The 18,308-nt window shown below is 36.8% G+C and overlaps 1 protein-coding gene and 1 non-coding gene across 2 annotated transcripts in view; one reads left to right on the top strand and one right to left on the bottom strand.

The window, feature by feature from the left end:
• LOC118182204 (Na(+)/H(+) exchanger protein 2-like) overlaps positions 1–18,308 on the top strand; it is a 267,934-nt gene that overhangs the window by 24,281 nt on the left and 225,345 nt on the right. The window lies entirely within an intron of this gene.
• On the bottom strand, positions 3,485–3,557 carry TRNAR-CCU (transfer RNA arginine (anticodon CCU)). The gene has a single exon. It is a non-coding gene; the product is annotated as a tRNA-Arg (tRNA).

Below are 18,308 nucleotides of genomic sequence, written 5' to 3' on the forward strand. Positions count from 1 at the left end.
TATTAACAAGAAGCCGTATGTAGTACAGAGAACTGTTAACACTACAATAAGTTTAAAATTATCAAGAGGATTAAACCTCTGGCCTGGAAGGCAACCAGCAACTGAGTAAAACTTCTAAGGTAAGCGGCCTGCTTCGACTAACTCCTTCCTCTCTCTCGCTTGGCAAAAAGCCACAACTTAAGTACTTGGCGTTCGCCAGATAAATTTTACATAAATAAGTTAACGCTTTTAATTCTGGCCGGAAGTAGAAAATAAGAAGTGATAGTAAAGATTTAAAATAAAATAAACGTTAGTAAAACTTAAGATCCTTACAATGTTAGCTAAGCGTTTCGATAATATTTAGCTTAAACTTATCTCCCCATTTCGTCCACACAAAGCTACCAACGCCTAAAAATACACACCAATGTATAGAGAGTTTTTTGTTTGTTTTGAATATGGGAAAGCATACGGAGGGCTATCTGCCTATTGGAAAGAATGCTTCGAAGAAGACTTTCTAAAGGTAATTATTTCGTATTTTATGTTACGCGTATGAAAACCTCGGTATGCAAAAATGATAAAATTTAATTTACCATCTAATTTTACCATAGCCAGTTTCTTACGAATTTCGTTTGCATTATTTTTTTTGCCTGTTCTAAGCAAAACTATTGCATACTCTAAACATTGTTTCCTTCAACATGGGGATTACAATTATAAATACCTATTACCCAAGGAACTGATTAAGCAACCAAACACAAACCTATAATGCTTCTGTATTCTGGTTTTAAGTCTGTTCATTTCAAATAATATCCCCTGTTTCAATTTGCATATTCACTACACCAAAATGAAAGTAATCGATCATTCATGTGTATGTATACATGTATGCATATGTGTAAAACAAATGATGCTATGTAATAGCATTTTTTTTATTAAAAACCTTCTGACGTAAATGTTGTGTTCTGTTTAAAACAAAATAAGCACCTGCAAGTTTTAAAGTTATGCTAGCAGCAATTTTTAAAGTGCATGGATACGCGCTAAAGCTCAAGTAACTCTTTTGAGATCAAATGGAAGAATGAATGATTTCTATCAACCATTAACTGCTACGCATTTCCTCGGTATGTCCGCCAGCGGCTAAGGGGTAAAAAGTCGCTAAATACTGGTAGCTCGATCTGGGGTTCGATCCCCATAAACGGACTGGCTACATGGACGTTGCTGTGGCTTTTCCCGAATGCGACGTATAGACGAGCCAGTTTTCCTTAGGAAGTCCTTCAAAAAGGTATCCATCCCATTGGGCAGATAGCCCTAGAGTGCTTTGCTATAATCAAGTAAAACAAACCAAACCTATGTTTTCTCAAGAGAGAAGAGCAATATACCTATAGAATAACCCTAGGAATGCGAAGAGTTGCAGTTATTACGTGGGGGATAATGCAATAATTTTTGTCTCTGCAGAAATATAGCTATTATTAGCCTGCCTTTCATCTTCAAGATAACATAAAAAGTAGATTAACGCAGATTTTGCACCCTTTATAGCTTGTATATGCTGTATTCTTACAATAAAATAAACCATTCGAAAGAACATTTTCAACAGAAAATCACAGTGAAAACAAAATATTTCCAACCTACTATCAGTATCATGTCTGATAATAAGGTATTTCTCCAGCCTTTCTTAGCATGACTTCGTGGTGTAGGTATCAGCACGCTCGACGCGTATTCGAGAGGTCCGTGTTTCGAGTCCTGGCGAGGGCATTGCACATTTTTCATCTCACCTTCTTCGAAATAACCAAATGTCTCTACAATGGCGCCCGAAGCTAACGTCTCTGCAGTGGCGTAAGACCTAATGAAACCGCCCGATTGGATAATGATTCTCCACCACCAGGATTTGGCGATTGGGTCCCCTCATCCCCAGTGGCCCTTCAAAAGAACAGCAGATTTCCCCGAATTACCAGTTATTCTAAACAATTTAATTTTTCCAAATCACGAATTTAATACATATATTATTTTTGTTAATACTTAGACTATTAAAAAGATATATGCTAGAAGTATTTTAGTATTTTATTTCATTTCTGCACATTTTATTTGCTTAGAAATAAATTAATTTTCTCTGTTGGTGGAATTGAAATTAAGAACTACACATTAAAATCGATGGTGTTCTAGAATCGGATGAGACCTGTTTTACAGAATGAAAATTATTGCAAATTTTGGGAATACTAATAACAATAAGAATAAAAACTGCAAACAAATTGATTTTTGTTTAGAGGTACAACGATTTATGTTACAATAACGCAATTCTCTTTATTACTTCATTATACTCGCAAGGTAGCTATCAGCGTGATCGTTTTGTAATAGCAATCAATACATTTGCCTGACGGTAGCCATGCACTTATGAGTGAATCGTTATGTAAATTTTATATCTCACAATGTTATGTAAAAGAGACGGAAACATCTTTGCATTTAAAATGTTGCATAAATGAATGGAATCACTGTTGTATTAAAAAAAGTTACAATGCATTTAAATTTTCTTTTTCATGTCTTTTCAATTACTGGGAGAATTTCTATTACTACTTGAGAAGAGTTTTCTTAGAGAACCCATTGTGTTATTTATTATCTGCAGTAGTATATTAACTGCATTGAAGAATAATCGAGAATTATACGAGATCACGTATTACAGCAATATAATACTGAATAGATGGCTTATTCATGTTGAGATTATGAGATTATACAGCAAGCCTGTTGCTTTGTTAAACAGTTTGGCTCATTAGTTTTTTTTTTTTTTAAAGCAGGAGACAGGAAAATGCCCTCGAATACGCGCGAGTGTGCTAACGTTACATCACGAAGGCATACTGGTAGGAGGGAGAAAAATCACTCATAAATTTAAATTAGCAAATCACACAAAATAAGCATAGATGGCATTTTGTTCCGTTTGTCCTCTTAACTAAAGGTGTCAAAGTAAAAGGTTAAAATTTTTTTTTATTAAAGGTGGTGATATTTATACAAACACAACAAAGTTTAACACAAACGGAACTTCATTAACTTGTGTATAACTAGGACATACATTCAAATTAAACAGAATGCAAGTACAAAATAAACACGCCTTACTAAACCTTAGCTCGTGAAGCATACGCTGGAAGAAGCTTACGCCGACAAGAAACATTGCAACAGCGCAGGGAAGAGAACAAAAGCAGAGTAATGGCCAATCTATACTGCTAAAACTTTCCCTGAAAACTCAAGAATTCTGAACATATTTATAAATTAACTAACTTACATTCTGACGGAAATTGGCGAATTTTGACGGGTTATTTAATATAAAATTTTACAAGGCGATTAGTATTGCACAGCGTTTTAAACAAATGGTCTAAACCCTTTATCACATAATAATCTTAGCAGTGATATGTGAGTATGAAGTTATAATTACATGTGCATTTTTATTAATTTTACGCAGTTACGTTTTAAAAAAGTTTTAGAGACAATAGGTACATTTTAAAAGCAGGAAGACGTGGAAGATAAGCAAAGCCCTCGCCGGAACTCGAACCCCGGACCTCTCGATTAGGCGCCGAGTGTGCTGACCACTACACCACGAAGGCATGCTAAGAAGGCGGGAGAAATACCTTATCTAACCCCTTTTAAGGGGCGACGGGACCTAATCGCCAAATCCTGGTGGTGTAGAATCATCATCCGATCGGGCGGTTTAATTAGTTCGGACGCTACTGTAGAGACATTAGATTTTTTCCAAGCAGGAGAGATGAAAAATGAGCAAGGATTTCGCCGGGACTCAACCACGGGCTTTCGAATACGCGCCGAGCGTGCTGACCACTGCACTACGAAGGCATGCTAAGAAGGCGGGAGAAATAAGGTGTTCTGCTCATGTGTCCTTGTAGTGTAGTAGTTAGCACAGTAGTCACACACAAACAGTTGGAAATACCTAAGTTTTATTCTCGGTGATTGCATAATTGATGTTTCAAAATGTTTTGTTCCAAGAAGCCTAATGAATCTACACTGAAGCCCCGCTAAAGTGCTGTGGGTGATAACTGGTTACCACCTTGATTTAGGAACCAGGGTACTTGCTTTCTCGCATTGTTTCTTTTTAATGGAGAGAATGAAAATAATTAATATTATAAGAATTATGACCATGTGTCTTTCTGATGTAGCGACGAATGTATTTAACTAACAATTATTAGGTTTCAAGGTTCGATTCCTGGAGTGAAACGGGTTTTTTTAAAACTTCCTGCTCATCATGAAACTTAAACACTGTCTGAAACTACGTGAATTTTTTGTCAGTTATTCTTTTTCATATTTACTTTTTTTTTAACTACTGCAAATATAAAAACATTTATTGGAATAAACTCCACGTATAAACGGATGCGCGCAGTTCAAAATCGTATGCGTCAAGGGGGAACTTTGTTTATAAAAAGGTGCACATAAAAGCCCAAGTCACCAAAATAACTGGACATATTTGACAGAGTAATGTTACAAGATAATTTCTACTTTCTTTCTACATACCTTCGTGGCGTAATTAGAAGCATACTCAACGCGTACTAGAGAGGTCCAGGGTTCGAGTCCCGGCGAAGGCACTGCACATTTTTCACGTCTCCAGCTTGAAAAACAAAACCTAATGACTCTACATAGTAATCGTGTACTGCCAGATGACACAGATGGAAGCATCTGTAATAGCAGACGTTTAATCACTAACATCTCAGAAACTATGAGACGAAGAAAAATCAGAAAAAAAAAAAGAAACTCATTAAATTAACACATGATATCTTGCGAAAGTGGATAATGAAAGTTGAGTGCTATAAATTCTAACTTTTGTAACTTTAATTTATTTCATAAATGGAACAGTTGATTCTCAGTATAGGTGCAGGTATAGGTATGGGGGTTGCCAGCGATCTACCATAGGAGAAATGGTAATGCAAGCTATATAAGGGTTTACAAAGAAAGGTATTGATTGACGCCGACGAAATGAGCATTTGAAGCTTTTAGATTCATTAGGCTTTTTTGAAGCCAAAAGAAGAAATCAGCAGTACCCTCGCCGGGATTCAAATTCCGTACCTCCCGAATACGCGTCAAGTGTGTTTCCAGTTACGTCACAAAGGCATGCGGAGTGGAGGGAGAAAGTACCTTATAAGCTTTCCAAAAAATCTAGAGTTTACCTGCTATTTTGGTACATCCTGTAATTCCACAATACACCCCGCATGCAGTATTTGCTAAAAATAATGAATTAGGACATAATGCGAATACAGTACAACTTGAACATTAGTTTTGATGTAACAAAATAGCAGATAAACCTACTAAGTAATAGATCAATGTAATGAGATAAATATAATACAGTATAGGGAACACAATGTTATAATGAACTGTAATACGTAGGTTGGGGCAAAAGTCATGGCAACTATTTTTTTCCTTGAAGATACCAGTCCGGTTGGAAAATGTGACATATACAGACGAAAGGACAAAATCTTAACTACATGTGTGGACAATGAATAGCACTGAAATATCGTAACACACGAAATTATTACGTTAGTATACAGGACAATATAGCCTTCCCCGTGCAAAAGAATGATAACACAATACACATAAAGTTGACATGACAAACCTGGGCCTAAAGACCCTCAATGTAGTCCCCTGCTACTGTCACCACACGCTGCCAACGATGTGGGTGGCGCTGAATACCATCAGCCTCAGCATTTGCCGCACCGTGTGTGAGTCAAGTCATCTGTTGGCGCATATCATTAGCAAAGTCACAGGGCGAAAGGTCATGGGAGCACGTTGAGTGCTCCAATTCTTCCCATCCCAAACGTCAGAATAGCTGCCGTACACACTCTGCTTTATGTGGTCTTGCATTGTAGTGCAGAATTATTGCACTGTCCACAAGATCCGGACGTTTATCCCGAACGCCACATCGTACCTGTCGCACCAGGAAGTTCCTGTAGTACTGTGCGGTCACTGTTCTGCCATGAGGAACAAAGTGGCAAAAATTGACACCCCTGACGCCATACGCGACGATCGCCATCAATATGACTGGGGAAGGATTCTGACGCTAGCTCATTACGCCATATCCTGTGGACAGTGCGTTTCTCGATGTCACTTGCCCTCTCTAATTCCAGCAATACCCATCGTCTGTCTTCATCCATGAGGTGCTCGATGACGGCACGTGCCAAGTTGGTCCGCACACTCACCGGTCGTCCCGAACGTTGCTCACCACTGGTTGACACACGTCCTTGCTGAAACTTTCCTACCCACCGTGCTACTTACGGTATGGTAGGGCATTATTCCCAAGGGCTTCTTCTAATTCACTGTGACATTCCATCGCATTTCTCTCTCGGAGAACGGCGATTTTGATGTAAGCGCGCTGCTCAACACGGGTTATCTCCATCTCGCCCGGCACTCACCAACTGACTGATTTCAGAGCCCTCGCTACCACAGAGCCAACTATCACAAAGCCATCTGTTGTTCTGCATACACACTATGCCTGCAGAACTTCCACATGACACATATACGTTTTGTGATCCGTTCCCATATCTACAAGAAAAAAATAGTTGCCATGACTTTTGACCCAACCCTCGTATTAATACTAAATAAGTGTTCACGGAGTCAAATCGTTTGAGAATAACATAAAAAAACACTGAGAGTATGAATATGGGAGCTCAGTAACTTGGGAATATAGAAATTGACAATATAGGGAATAAGTTTAATAAGAAACCAACACAATTTAAAAATATGTACTTAAAATGCTATGTTAGAGCAGATCATTGCAATTTATGAAGATCATGAGTGGAATCCTTTTGAACATATTCACAAGAAGTAAAAGTTTATTGTAGCATGAGAAACATAACGGCAAAGATCTAAGCCGAAGGAAGAGCGTCGTTGTAAATTTTTTTAAACTTAGGATGTTGATGTTTATCTTCTATTAGAAACCTTTGTAATGCCCGGAGATCAGTTTGTGGGGAATTTTATGTGATTATCCTCAGTTAAAAGGCATGAGAAATGCGACGATCAGGCGTTCCCTGCTTCCTTCATACACAGATGTCGAAGTTTGCTATATTTCTTGTGTAGAACTATGAGGGAAAGCATCCTGTTATATAGTAGTAATTTAATGAAAGATTTGACTATAGAGATGGGAAGCTTACATTGGGGATCAAGTTACATGCGCGTCTTTTCTGTGAAGCATTATTTCACAAATCTTGCCAATATTTTGAAGCAAGTTATTTTAGTTGGTAGTTGAAATTTGAACGCGGTCATGAAACAATGTTTTCATACTCTCAACAGCTGGCGATTTTTTTCACCGGTCTTTTTTTCTCTTCGTTATAATGAGTTACTGCCGTTATAATGAGCGATTATTATAACGCACGTTGACAGTATTTACGTGGCTTTCATTTTAGAGCAAAGTGTACTTTAAAGTGCAGGAAATCGCAAGGTTTGATTCCGCGCAGTTTCTCAAGCATTTTGTCTTAATTACTGTAAATAATATCGACTCTCAAAATGCTCTTCGTTCAAATAACTCATTATGTCTTGACGATGCTTACAAGAACGATGTCTAACAGTCAAAGATAGTTTGCACATCTTGCTGCATAATTTTATCTGAGGAATGAAATTACATAACATTCATTGCATCTGTATGAAAGTTGACAAAACCTTGATTTGAAAACATACTACTTCCAGCCCTCATATTTACATTATCCATTTCTGCAGAATATCGTTTTCCACTTAATTGGCTATTCTCTACAGAGATGCAGTCTCACTCTGTTGAAGACCTTATCGCCAGAATTAACGTGTCTGTCGCAGAAGTACGTGACATGCCGGATTATCTTTGAATGCTTACTCAGTCACACTGTCGCCGTTGTGATGCATGTATTGCAGTCAATGATCATTCGTTTGGCCAATTCTTGTAAATATCAAACAATATTTATAGTGAACATTCATGATTAAAAACGACTTTTCGTTTTCAATTCTGCTCTTGCTGTGTCCCTATATTCACATTTTCCAGTCTACTAGGCGTATACAAGGTATTGTACTACGTACGTTGCTACTATCACCCCATAAAGTTGTATCTATATCTGCAATGTTCTATGACCCCATAAAGTTGTATCTATATTCTGTGTTAAACCGTGTATATATCTGTATGTATACATGCATATAAAGATTCAAGTATAGACGTACAGAGAAAGAGAAAGTTTCAAAACGTTTACCCGAACAACCTTGGAAGATTAACCATAAATTCACGATTTAAATTTAAGCAATGGATCGAATAAGGAAGAATAAAATAATGTAATCTTTTAGACTACGATAGTTTAAATCACATGACACATTCAAATGAAAATATTCAAAATTTAATTTCTGCAAAGAAAGTTGCTCTCGGTTACTCTTTTGTTGTCTTACTTCATACCCATAAAAATAAGAGGTTCTTTGGTATCTAAAAATAGCTCAGTGGATATTTTTGAAACTTGTGGGACCTTAACCACTTTTAATGTTAAGAAGCAAGAAGTGGAATTCATTTCAGGAACTTGTACAAGAATAATTTTGTTAAATAAAATATTTCGAATTTTAACAGTTCTGTGCATGGGATATTGTAATCGGCTTTTCTGCGTTAATTTTTTTGAGGGGGAATGCAAAGTGTATCTTTTAGAAATTTGAATTTGAAAACTTTAATGCGTAGCTATCTTTAACAAAACTTGTATAAATTACCCTAAATTTAAATAATGGTATCCCTGATATCATTAATTTAAATAGTAATGAGTTGGAAATTTTTTATTTGGCTAATTCAAGTGGTGAAAATTACTTTTCCATTTGGAACGTTTTCTTCAGGGCCTGTATAAAAATTTATGCTTCGTATATTACTAAAAGATGTCATGAGTCAAAATTGTTGCAGCATGGAATCCTAATTTATTATTTAAATTGAAATAATTTATCTATGACCTATTGTACATATTTTGTGTAATCATCTTTAAAACGGCTCACATATATTCACTTACCGTATTTCAATGTGCTCACCAGCGGCCAAGTAGTGAGTTCACTGAGTTCTGGTAGCTCGATCTCGGCTCAAATTCCAGTGAACATGCTGCTGCATGGGAGTTTTTATTATCTTCTTGTGTGTGACGGGAATACTAGAGAGTTTCCTTTGAAACGTTCTACGGGAAGACATCCCTTCCCTTGGGCAGCTAGCTCTCGAGTGATTTGCCATAATCCAAATACTACAAATCAGTCCTGGTTGGGTTTGGGTTTGGTTTTGGTTTATTAGAATACGGCAAAGCACTCGAGGGCTATCTGCCTTAAGACAGGGTTGCCTTTATGGATGACTTTTTAAGGGAAACTGCCTCGTATACACGTTACACATGGAGAAAACTACGAAAACACCCATGCAGCCAGCCCGTTCGCGGGATTCGAACCTCTGACCGAACTACCAGTGTTCACCGACGTTACCGCTCGGCCGCTGGTGGGCCAAATTAGTCCTGTCCCAATTCATTACAGTCCCAGCGTTAGTAGGTTGGCTGTATGGGCATTTTCCTGGTTTTTCCTATATATAACGCGAATACGAACCATTTTTCTTTTGCCAAGATCGTCTACGATGTCATCCCTTACAGCTCTAGAGACAGATAGTTCTAGTCTGCATTGCCACAGATATACGTAAGATAATTCCATAATCTAATAACTATAAATCAAGTTCTATTTCAGTGCATTTCCCCTCTATGTCTTGACTATATCTTGACCGGAGGTATCTTAAATAGCTCTAATTAATATTGTTTAAATATTTAACATATGATTGTAAAAGCTTTATGTTTGATTCAATTAATTTGCGCAGCTCTTTCGAGCCTTTAACGGAATGCAATGATTTAACGGAAGATATTTAGTTTTTTTCATACAAATGTGTTTACATATCGCATCTCAGTTTAGATTAAAAAGCAACATTTTGTTCACTGATTTCTGTACGGAATTTTTCGGTTGTGTGTTTCGTTGTCATTTTTCTGACAATGTCATTTTTCTGACAATATTTTTCCTGTTTATTTTTTTTTTTTTTACGATTTAACTGATGATTTCATAGTAGCAGAGTTTCGGTCTTCGTTAGTTTAAATTCAGATCTTCATAACAAAATTTTATGTGAATAGGGTAATTAAACATTTTTTTGGTTTTATTTGTCGGTTGAAAGAAAATCTAAGCAAAAGCAAAGGGTACAAACACATAAGTGATTCCACTCCTTTCCACCAAACTATTGAATAAGCAATGAAATATTTCTGAAAAATGACAGAATGAACAGTCAAACATAATACCAAAGTTCACTTATTGTTCACTTTATTCGGTATTTTATTAAATAGGTGTATGCATTTTTTAATGGTTGTCTGCGTACATTCTATTGATCTACAGAAGCAGATGACAGATGAATGATGCAATGCATCTTCTCTAAAATATTTCGGAAGGTTACCAGTGGAATATTTCCAGAGGAATCAAGGTCTAGTTTGAGAATTCAAGTATCTTTGTTTATCGTTTTTTTAGGATTTTATATTAATTATGATTTGAGCCATTACTTTAAATTCTTCTTTCCGTAATCAGCACCAGAATGCAAATTTGTTGCATATTTAAATCATGGTTTGAATGTTTTAGAGCTTCTAGCACCGTCGCCTTGAAGTTACGTACTATCACCAGCTCTGCTCAAAGGTATTCCGACTGTAGCCATCTTGCTAGTTGACGTTAAAATTTAAATTCCGTAAAAATATACAGCTTATGTTCTTTTAAATACCTGCAAGTAGCTGAAGTTCATCTGCAGTGCAAGTGGTACCTTCAGTTAATTTAAAAGTTAAATAATAAAGGTATTTTAACCTTATAAGGTATTTCTCCCACTTTCCTGGCGTGCCTTGGTGGTTTAATGGTTCTGCGCGCTGGGCCGGTATTCCAGAGGTCCGTGGTTCGATTCCTGGCGAAGGCGGTTGCTAATTTTTCATCTTGCCTGCTTCCAAAAAATGCCTAATGTCTCTACAGTAGCGCCCGACCTAAAGGGTGTTGGATGAGGATATCCACACCCAGGATCTGGCGATTGGGTGCCCTAAAAACCCCAGTCCTGGGTGAGGAGAATCCTCATCTAACAACCTTTTAGTTCGGGCGCCACTGTAGAGACATTAGGTAATGTTTTGGAAGCAGGCAAGTTGAAAAATTAGCAACGCCTTCGCCGCGAATCGAACCGAGGGCCTCTCGAATATGCGCCCAGCTTGCAGACTACCACACCACGAAGGCATGCCAAGAAGGCGGCAGAAATACCTTATAAAACACTCGAATGTATTGTTCATTTTACTCGTTATCTTAAAGTTGGTATTTAGGCCTTTTAAACTCAACGGTTCTAGAATAATAACCAAATTTCAATTCTATAGATTAAAGCTGATTTTCAACAAAAGCTTTATGTATTTCGAAGAAATATAGTCTAGATCTACTTTTCTTCAAGAAACAAAAGTGCTTTGTGATATTTGGCAGAAATGATTTATCATAAGTTCCATGAAATGCTCATATAACCAGTGGCTGAATAGTTAAGACCGCTGATTACTGGCAGTTGCATCTGGGTTCAGTCTCAGATAAGCAGGCCTGCTGCATGATTGGTTTCTGGGTTCTTTTTCCATGCGTATCGTGAACACGAGCCAGTAAGTCCTCCAAGAAGTCATTTCTCCATTTAGACAGATAGCTCTCCCTTGCTTTGACATATCTGACTAACATAACCTACACTCGAAATACACAAAGATTATTTTTATAAAATTAATCTCAATTCTAAGTTTAGGCATTTGCATGCTTCTTTTCATTCTGCAATCCACAGCATTCCCTTGGGACCACTAGCGGCCGAGCGGCAATATCACTGATCGCTGCTACTTCAACCAATGTAAAATCTTAATAAATAGATTGGCTGCACGAAAGTTAACACGGTTTTTCGCATGTGTCGCGTAAATAGGAGCCAGGTTCCCTTAAAATGTTTTCCACAAAAACATCCTGTCTTTTAGCCAGATAGCTCTCGCGTTGTTTGCTACAGTGTAAATAATTCAATCCGACGATGCTGTAATGTTTTAATCAGTTATTGTAATTTTCTTAACGAGATATATCTTAAAAGCGTTAATTAATACCACGCAAAGATGTATTAAAAATTTAAGGATATATATTACTTTAGCGTTCTAACACTGACTATATATAATGAAAGCAGATTTTTTTCTGTTAGAAAAATTAGAAACGTTAATAATTATGCTATCCTCGGAACTAAGCAGGTAGAATTTTCCAAGCGAATATTTTTGCCGTTCTAGAATCTTTTCTTGTGCAGTATCAGTTTTCCCAGTTTTGGATTTTCTTTCTCTTTCCCGATGCTTCATTTTTGTTTTTATTTTATTTTTTCCAGTCTTTTATAGGCTTCTCGCAGCCAAACGTTTTAAGATTTCAATTTTTTTATAACAGAAATAATTTTCGTACATTGCTATTTAAATTCTTGATAAAAGGACAGCTTGATATGTTCTATAGCATGAGACTTGATGTGTCCGAGCACTGTCATACAAGTTGCAATATTTTGGTCTTTATCCACTAACCAGTATTTAATTACTATAGCGATTACTGTGCGTATAATGAGTTACATTCTTAAAAGTTCCAGTAACATATCTGAAGTGATTATTGTTGCAGATTTGATTCAAACACCTTTTTGGAAATTTTATCGCAATTAAGTCACCGAATAATTTTCCTCTAAATTATAAAATTTTTAACTTTGATAATTGCATTGTCATACATGTGCCGCTATCTAACATCAAGCACTACAAGGATCGGTCCCAGCTGTATGTAGCTCCCATATCGGGCAGAAGGCGGATCTCCAGTCAAAAGTCTCCAGAGAGGCTAGGCATCACTCCCAGAGATCCCACTTGCCGGGGATAAACGCTGGCCAGTCAGGATCACCAGTCGGCGTGGCCAGGGACTACGTTTGCGGGAACTAGTAAAGCCTGAAGTTCTGACTGGTTATCATAAAGGATGCCTACCCTAAATACACGGGCAACACCTCAATGAGGGAATTATACAGAAAACTCTACGGGCCCCTCGATGAATACAGCGAACTTCTATCACCTCGAAAGGGAGTAATCACAACAGGTTGCATCCCAGGCCTCTGTGAGCTCACCCCGCAGTAAGTGAAATCGCCTGCTTTTGTACTCCCAGGGCCGAAGCTCCTAAAGGAGTAGATCTCTACCAGCACAATAAAAGACCCACGGGGGAGGGTTCTGTATTTGATAAATATGTCTTATTGCTATATCACTGATTGTTATTTATCTGGCAAACTCATTAATTAATAAAGCTTTGCCACACTTGCATATTAGTCGCATAAGAGTAAAATTATGCAGATTGTGACAAATATGCAAATATCTTATTTATTTTATTTTATTGATTTCACGGTATATTTTTCATTGGGAGTTGAATTAATGGACCAATTAACAGAACTTTCGTGCTGCAGAAATCGTGTTGCCGTGTGGGTAACAAGCACAACAAACTGTAAACAGTTTCTTCCAAAATGATTTAATGTCTGAAGCACCGACCCCCCCCCCACACACACAGTGGCCGAGTAGCCAAGACCACTCACTAGTGGTAGTTTAACCCTTTTCGGCACGCTACCTTTTAAAGTCGGAGTTTTAATTTAAAAAAAAAAGATAGGCGGTCTAATTAGGACTAGAGGAGTAAAATTTTGTGAAGATGGCACTTATCGTTTATTTCTGTGTGTGTGTCCAAAGAGGGCGCAGTGATTGAATAGAGCTTCGAAAAGAGTGCTGAAACGAGCATTGTTGTCAATGAACCGACCGATGAGATGCGGAGAAACAAAGAATACAGATTCTCAGTTGTCCTAGATTATCGGTGAGCCCGGTCTGGGCACACCTAGGGTTCGCCGTTTGATTTTAGGCGAGATTTCAAGGTAAAAATTTAAAACTAATATAGAATAAGGAGATTAGCATACAGCCAAAAAATAACATAGAAATTTCTTTTCAAACAATTCCTTTTATACTCTAAAAAAATCTGGAAGATTTCTTTGAAAAATGAGGATCTTAAAAAACTAAACAGGGCTAAAATATATGGAATGGTTTGTGTTGAGCTGCCATCTACTATAAATAAAGAAGGTTCAGAGTAACCTATAGTAATCTATAAATCTTTTTTTCATTCAAGTTTTCTGTGCGTACAGAAGGAGATTTTTAGGTGTTTCCAGACCAGACACACTGTGCCACAAAGGGTTAACTCGGATTCGAGGCCAGGCGAATGGGTTGTATGCATGGTTAATTTTCGTGATTTTATTTAGGTGTAACGCGAGTATGAGTCTGTTTCGCTTAGAAAGTACTCCACGAAGGCATCCCTCTCCTTACGCAGATGGCTCCTGTGTACTTTGCCACATTCAACTAACCTAACATAAATTCTGAAAAACCGCTTTGCTAGTGATGGGTTATATCGCAGCGCTAACGTGTTTGAGGAAGTAACCAGTACTTGTACTTGAAGCTAAGCCAATGATCAAATCTTTATTCGCACTAATGAATTGCGCTTCGCAGTTACAGGTTTGAGCTTACAATTTATTTAGCATCAGTGAAGGTGAATGAATAAAATTTCGTTTAGCTTTATTCCTTTGGTGACAACCTGAAATAAAATATACTTTGAAAGAGGAACCAAATGGACAGAAAAAGTTGTTCCAGACTTTCCGTACATTCTCTCGTGTAAAAAAATACTTAAGAAAGCGTACTATTATATATCGTTTTGCTGAGGAAATAAAAGGACTGATAATTCTTTTGAACCATATTTCCTCTGTTAACTCCCGAAGACAAGAAATAGTATTTTCTAACTGTGGAAAGAATACGTAAATGTTTGTCAAGTATATAATCTTGAGAAAGTAGATAATGAGTTTCTTAGAGCGGAGAAAAATAGCTGAAGTCCTTAAAAATTTATTTATTGGGCGTCGTACAGGAGAGTGATAGAAGTGAAACGTATCTCTTCTTCTTCCATTCTTAGTAACTATTCTTTCTCAAGAGGCTAGGTGCCATGTATCCGCACGAACTAAAAAATTCTGTAATGGGTTTTTCGAGTTTATAGGTTGATTTTAACCAGGATTTATATAATATATAGCACTGAAATCTTGAAAATGAAGCTTAGTATTAACTCCAGATCTTAAAGAAATACTTAACAACTCTGTTTAATTAAATTGATTGTAATCGGTGTAATTGTATATATATATATATATAATAATAATAATTTTGGAGGTTAGTAGAAAAATTATAAGGGTGTTAAAAGCTAGAGATATAAATGAAAAAAATGCAGAAATTCTTATTCAGGCTATTTAAGAGATATCAATGTTTAACCCTTGGTAAATTTTAGTTTCATCGTAACATCAAAATTCAAAAAATGAGTATTTCGAATTTTCATTTGTAGTATTCTCAAAACCTGACTGATGCAATGAGATGTACACGTCTAGAATCAGAAGGAAATCAGCTCCGCTAACGGCCGAATGGTTAAGACCGGTGAATACTTGGAGTTCAACCGGAACTGGATTCCAGGAGAACGGGCTGGTGGCATATTTGGTTTTCGTGGCTTAACCCATGTGTAGCGAGACTATAAAAATCTTTCTTATAGGAAGTCCTCCAAGAAGGTATCCTTGTCATTAGGCAGCTAGCTCGATTGAGCTTTGCCGTATTTCAACAGCCTTACGTAATCTAACCCTGTTGAAAAAAATGTATCTAGAGGTATAAGCCATTTCAAGATTGCATTCAAAGGGCTATCTGCGTTTCTTATGCTGAGTAAGACATAGGTTAAATCCCAAGAACTGTTCTTAATGAATAAAAAGCAGAGTTTGTCGTATGATTAAAAGTGGATTCCTACGATACGTAAGAATTGGAATTGTAAGAATTGGAGGCTCCCTTCAACCCACCTGGACACGAGTGTTCCCATAGCTCAAAAGAAGGGGCCCCGTATCTCCACAAACGAGGGCAGCCAGTAACCCAGCCACCCCCAAACAACAAACAAAAATACTAAATTAAAAATAAGTAAGCACATCTAACACAAAATTACAAACCAACAAACAAACAAAAAACCATAAACACAAATTCAAAACATAAAACACCCCAGATATCTAAAACCCATATAAATACAGAATTCAATTTTAACAGAAGATTTCTACAAGCGCCCTATTTTCATTGATAAACTTCATTACAGAATTAGTATATGATTTAAGAACTTTAAAATTAATGGCACTTACTTTAAAATCAGTAATATTAAAATTATGTCTAATAGGGTCTGTTAAACTACAATCAACCGCAAAATGCCTAGCATCGCCATCAACCTAACAAGTATTATATAGTTTATTTTCCTGCAGATTAAATCGGTTGAAATAGAACAGAAACCTACCACGTCCAGTTAAAACCTGGTTAACATCAATATTGTTCATACATTTCATTTTATTCGTGATTTTAATTAGTTCCATAAATCCTTTGTTTTTAGGCAAAGAGAAATACTGTATTTTCCATTTGTTAATGTAAAATTCGTTCATTCTTCGAATAGCAATACTCTTCGAACCCTTTTACTTCAATATCCATTGCACTGACATTTGAGACCGCCTGCTTGGCCAGGCTGTCTGCCCTTTCATTACCAATAACGCCTATATGGGCTTTAACCCAATGTAGCTTAATATTTAAATATGAACTCAAAGTTTCTAAATGACTCTTAATTTTGACAATTAATGGATTGAAATTGTCTGGGCGGGAGAGCGAATGGAGAAGTACGTATCCTATACCCACAAATTTTGATATTTTCGAATAAACTTTGTAGAGACATTAGGATTTTTGAAAGCAGGAAATGTGAAAAATGAGCAGCGCCCTCACCGGGACTCGAACCTCGGACCTCTCGAATACGCGCCCAGCGTGCTGACCATTACACCACGAAGGCATGCTAAGAAGGTGGGAGAAATACCTTATAACTTGTTGTACGTAAAAAATTTAATAATCATTACTGCTTATGAATCATAGGATCGTACGAGATATTTTAATAATATTATTATTGCACAGAATTTCTACCGTATCCCACAAAAAATTATATTCATGTAGCGTATAATTATAAATTTATTATAATATATTCTGTAATTGTACTTATTTATTATTGTATTTTTGATAAAAGCAAAATCTATAAATTTATTAGTTCGTGAACGTGTTTATTCACATAAGGAATTTTCATGAAATGGAAACTATGATAAATAAATATGGTGAATGTTTGATTTCATAATTTATTTTAGGAAAGACAGAACATGTGTGCAGGAATACTGCTAACTTTCCTTCCAGTAATCGCCTTCTTTGGTTATGCACTTCTGAGACCGCGTGTAGACGTCTCACATACTTTGGGTGAAGGCAGCCTGTGGGATGCTGTTGAGTTCAATTTTTACATTGCGTTGAATGTGGTTATGTCCGAAAAATATTGGTGGTTATGTCCTTTTAAATGTTTCTTCAAGCTAGGGAAAAGGAAATAATCGGCAGGTACGGTGAGTAGTTGAATGATGGTGCACAATAATTCTCTTACATACCAGAAAATACTGCACAGTTATGAGATTCAAATCTAAGCGCAACCTGTCTCGTCTAAAGGGCAAAAGTTCGTTTTATGTCTCCAAAGGGAGGCGCCCTTTCAAACAAAACACTCCAGCGCACATGTCCTACACTCTTCAGGAGGTGATCCACGATCTTCATGCAGGTGGCCACATTCAGTACCATGTCTTCTGGCAGGTATTCTTTCTGAATGATCCCTCCAGCATAAAAAATGGTAGTAAACGTTATCCTGATAAGCGACTTCTATCACCTAACCTTTTTCGATTTCGGAGTCCTTGGGTTGCGCCACTCCATGCTTTGGTTTTTCGATTCTGTTTCGGACTTCAGACACTACGACTTGTAGCATCTAACGATCAGTTCAGAAAAGGTAGGGTCACTATTCACCTTAATCAATAAGGTCCCAGCATGACTCCATCCTTTCTTGTTTATGATCAGGATTTAGGTAATAATTAACCACCTGAATGTTTTCGTGTCTGTCCATAACTGCTTTTTAAGTGGGAGAGAATATAAGAAATTACTGCGTAATTTAGAGCGTACTCTTATGAAAGTGGTAGCAAATTATTGTTTATTAGCATCCAATTAAGTTTAAAAAGTTATGATAATAGGTCATATTTGTTACTATAGTTACAAAACTTTTTAAAATTTTTTCGTTTTATCTAGTTATGAGAGTTTGAGGTTTTGTCTTTTTGAGCAATCTGCATTATTCTTTGTTAATTTACTATTCTAACTGCATCTCTTCCTATTTTGTAAATTTCTGTCATGCACAAAGTAATGATTTTTGAAAGATTA

The sequence above is a fragment of the Stegodyphus dumicola genome, chromosome X2, assembly GCF_044657685.1.
Source record: "Stegodyphus dumicola isolate Sdum_Otavi_A_Nest chromosome X2, ASM4465768v1".
NCBI lineage: Eukaryota > Metazoa > Arthropoda > Arachnida > Araneae > Eresidae > Stegodyphus > Stegodyphus dumicola.